Source organism: Hipposideros armiger, unplaced genomic scaffold (assembly GCF_001890085.2).
Source record: "Hipposideros armiger isolate ML-2016 unplaced genomic scaffold, ASM189008v1 scaffold_91, whole genome shotgun sequence".
Classification (NCBI taxonomy): Eukaryota; Metazoa; Chordata; class Mammalia; order Chiroptera; family Hipposideridae; genus Hipposideros; species Hipposideros armiger.
The window spans coordinates 1,416,295-1,420,852 of record NW_017731441.1 but is presented as its reverse complement, the minus strand read 5'-3'; positions in this window follow the sequence as shown (position 1 = coordinate 1,420,852).

Here is a 4,558-nt window from a genome sequence, read left to right as displayed (position 1 = left end):
ATGACCCTGAGGCACTGAGGTGCATTCTGAATCATCAAAGCAGATGAAATTACATGCAGCAAAGGCGTTTTGTTACCTTCTTTGCAAATTGGCAATCAGTGCATGCAATGAAAGCCTTTCTCTTAACCAGAATATTCTATTCAGCAGCCATCCTGCATTGTATCAGACAAACACAAGACCAGCCAACCACTGATACATTCAGCCAAGGCTGCCTTTTGTCCTCCCCAGGCTGTGAAAAATGGCTTCTCTTTAACTGGATGCCAGAATCTAAGCTTTCTGAAGGCAGAGATGTGGTGACAATGCTTCCCTGGGTGCCTGGCCTGCTGACAGCCGTGTGGACCTGATGGACACCAGGATCCCCGAGGTGAGAATCCCACAAGTGCCAGACCAGTGTCTCCCAACAGGGAACATAGATACAACTGTCAGCCCACCATGCCTCCCAGAGAGCTTTCCCAATGCGTGGCAGCGCCCAGGCACAGCCTCCCCTGTCCTGCACTGCGTCCCGGAACACCAGTCTGCTCTAGGCTTCGCGTGCAGTAAACCTTCTCCACCTAGGTCTTCTAGCCTCATTTTTGCTTTGAATCCGGGGTGACTTGCTCTTTGTCTATCCCATTACCTAACACAGGGTAAGCAACATGGGTGCTTAGTATACATTGTTGAAAGAATAAATGAAGAATTTTTATTTATTTTACTTCTGTTGTTGTCCTTCTTTGACAGTGTAGCATGTGCACCAGTACCACCTCTGTTCCCCAGGGTCTTCTTTTTTTCTTTCCAGGGACAAGCACTGTTATTAGTTTTTTTGACAATGTAAGTATTTACGGAATACGTTATCTGTGTTAAAATATATTTATATACACATCCAATATGTATACACATATATAACATATTCTATACAAAAGAGAGCATACTAAACATATTTCCTCATTTTGTATTGAATACACACACACACACACACACACATAAACAAATGTATTGGAAATTGTTTAACTTCAGTATATACAGAGCATTCTCATTTTTTGAAATGGTTTTATATATTTTATTGCAAGGTTCTACCACATTTATTTAACCAGCCCACTGATGGGCATTAAACTGTTTCCATTGTTTTGCCTGCACAAACAATGCAACCACCATGACTAAAAGTCAGAAGTTTTCATCCTAGCCTTGCAGGTAGACATCTGTTCACCTGAGGACGTCTCACAGCCTCCCCAGGACCCATGCTGTACAAAGGAGCTTGCCGTGATTACCCAGAGCACGTCCCTCACGTTCCCGGCTGTTTTCTCAGACTCGCTGTGCTTGAGCGTGGCTAGAGGATGATAGCAGCAGTCCATGTACGGGTCTTGCCCACAGATTCCTTCAGCTCAGCATCCCACTGAGGATGGAGCAGCCTGTGCTGCAAACGACTGGGGAGGACCTGCAGCGGTCATAGCAAGGCTTGAGACAAAAGAGAAACAAGAAAAAAGAAACATTCAAAAATGTTTTCATTTTGAAAACAGCTTACCTGAAGCCTCAATTTCTTTCCCTGGAAAGACCTTTAAAAATCAATATAGAGTCTCAAACCATGCTTTTGGGTTATTTCCAGTTGGAAAATCAGGGACTTTTTCTGGGCTATGCCAATGCTTTAGTTTTATAGCATGTTTTCTTTTGTTTTTCTACCTGAGCCAATCCCAACTCACCACCAGGCATCACTGAATCCAATGTACATGTGGAAAATTCCTGCGGTTTGGACAATACCATACAACCGTTTCTTGGAAAGAGTATCATGACTTCTGCCTAAAAGCAACTTTTTAAGCGGGAAAACTCAGGCGCGTGGCTTGTCATTGGCATGAATTTCTTTGGTCATGGTCTAATGCAAACCAAATTGGAACTCCTCAAAGTTAATAACTTTAGTTGGTCACCCTCAAATGCTTGAGTTAATGAGGTCTTTTACTGGTGAAATTGCCAGTGGAGGTGACAGCTACTCGCACATCCGGCCCACAATAGTCCTCTTTGCTCCAGTAGAAGCCTTAGGAGAGCCATCAGGAACAGGGAAGAGGAAGACGACGGGCATCAGCCCTGGGAGTACGTGTGCTTGAGAGTGGAGTTGAAAGCTTTTGGCTGTCTGTGTGAGAGCAGCCATCTCTCTACGCCACATGATCGCAACCAGTCAGCCCAAGCCCGGGCCCTGGGCCCCAGGTTGCATGCCAGGTCCCTCATGCACCACAGGGGTCAGCCTTGCCAGGGCTGCAGGGGGCTTCTGGAGCCACACCCACCCTGTCTTTCTGGAAGGAGTTAGACTAGTGTGTAAAAGTGCACGGGCAGGTGCGTCTGTACACTTGGGCAAAGTATCAGGTGTACAGAATTGTGTTAGACTCTAAAAGCAGTCCACACCCCCTGAGATGCTCAGAAAGGTCAGCATACATTTATTTATTTTTGTTTGTTTTAAACAAGGACAGCTGCAGAAAGAAAGGTATTCTCAACGCTAAATACACTCCTCCTGTTTCAATAAAGGTGAAGTTACAGTAAGTGAATTGGTCCCCTCCTTCAGCTGAAAGAAAGGAGAAGAGGGAAGGAGGAAAGGAACAGAGTGGAACAGAAGTGGTTCTGAGTGCTTTATGCATATGCATGATCTCATCTGACTTTCTTGATGACTAAAGGAAGCAGAGATTCTATTTCATTTTACAAATAAAGACCACAAGGCCCAGGGAGTTTTGGAAACTTGCCTGAGAAAGTGGGAAAACCGGGATTAGATCCCAGGGACATCCAATTACAAAACTGCCCAAGACACCACGGTGGCTTTTTAAAAAGTGCTTTTACATGTGGGCAGAGAGATGAAGAACAAATACTTCCAAAGCAGAGGTGATCCAAAGGAGCCACCGTGAATGTGGAAAGGAAAAACACACACGGAACTCTCCACCCACTTCCCAGCAGTTTGGGCCCTGGCATCATTTCCCAGAGAGGTTCTCTTTCCGACTCTGAACCACGGGAGCAGGCCTGGCAGCCCGCTATAGTCATCTGCACCTTACATGCAGGAGCACTGCATTGTAGGCTCAGATCATGACACACACATGGTAAAACCATTCTCCTCAAATATCCAACTGGCCACTGTAAAGCTGGGCAGTCATAAGGCAGTTCTTACTGTGTGGGGACTGTATGGAAGATTTACCATCACTGGATCTTGCCCATTAAATACCAATAGCACCAGTGATCACTGAGACAACAAAACATGTCCCCACAGATATCCAAAACAGCCCCAAGGAGGAAAAACCACCCCTGGTAAGAACCACTGAAATTAAGTATTAGTAACACAGATTTAAAAAAAAAAAAAGTAATTCAGAATGGGTTTTGGAGGGACCACTCACAAGTCGTGTGACTTTGAGAAAGTCATATACTTTCTCCTTCTGAGCCTCAGTCAGTTCATCTGCAAAATGAGGGTTTAGAATCACCTCTTTTCCTCCCTCACTTGGTATAAATACCAAACGTGATCATGCTCATGAGATGAGTTTTGAACCTTAAATCCTGGTGAGTCCTACAAAGGCATCAACCCTCAGCACAGTGCCCCGTGCCCCTGCCCTGTTCCCACCCTGCCCATGTGAACATGCATGGGTCATGGTCTGTTTTCCCTGGCATAAAATTTCCTTCATTTGGCCACTTGGGTAGCAGTCTACCAGGTTCAACGGTATTTAGGCTTAAATGGGTGATAATGGACCCCCTCTCTCCTGAAGGATACTTACATTTAGGAGAGATTCCCAGAGACAAACGTCAGGACACCCAGAAGGATATTTTCCAATGTGTCCATGCAGACTAGCGGAAGCAGCTGGTTTCTGCTACACCATGATTAGGAGATGCTCAGGCTCCCGTGGACAGAGCTCAGGTTCAGAGGCCAAGAGCTGGGGACGTGCTGGCTCAGCAGTTTTCACTCCTGCCACTTCAGCAAAGCAGCCTCTCCACGCCTGGGTTGCCTCCTCTTTAAAGTGGAGTTGATAACGCCCAGTCTCAGGGGCTCTCGTGGTAACAGGATGAGCCAATGTATGTGAAGGTCCTACATGGGAACCGAACTACTGCATATCCATATTGGAATATTTTTGCTTTTCTAGGGAAAGGCAGGCTGTATGATTATTCGCATGCTGATTATCTGTTGGTGTATATTTACAAGTTCTGCTTATACAAATCCCAAGTCCCATTTCTATCTATTGGCCACCCAGCACATGAAGGCAGCAACAAATGTTCCTTTAAGGATGAATAATGATTTTACTCTTTCAGCATCCATATGGAGGGGCAAAGTCCATTTTAGAATACACTGTGAAGCCCTGAGGGCAGCTTCCATTCTGAGTCAGAATGGTGGAGTGGAAAAGGCCCAGGGCCTGCTTTCAGTTCTGGCAGTTTTCTCACTGCTTTTTTTTTTTTTTTAAAGGGGTTTTTTGTTGTTGTTGTTTTGTTTTGTTTAAACTTTATTGAGGAACAGTGTGTTTTTCCCAGGACCCATCAGCCCCAAGTCAAGTTGTCCTTCAATCTTAGTTGTGGAGGGTGCAGCTCAGCTCCAAGTCCAGTCACTGCTTTCAATCTAGTTATCTAGTTGCAG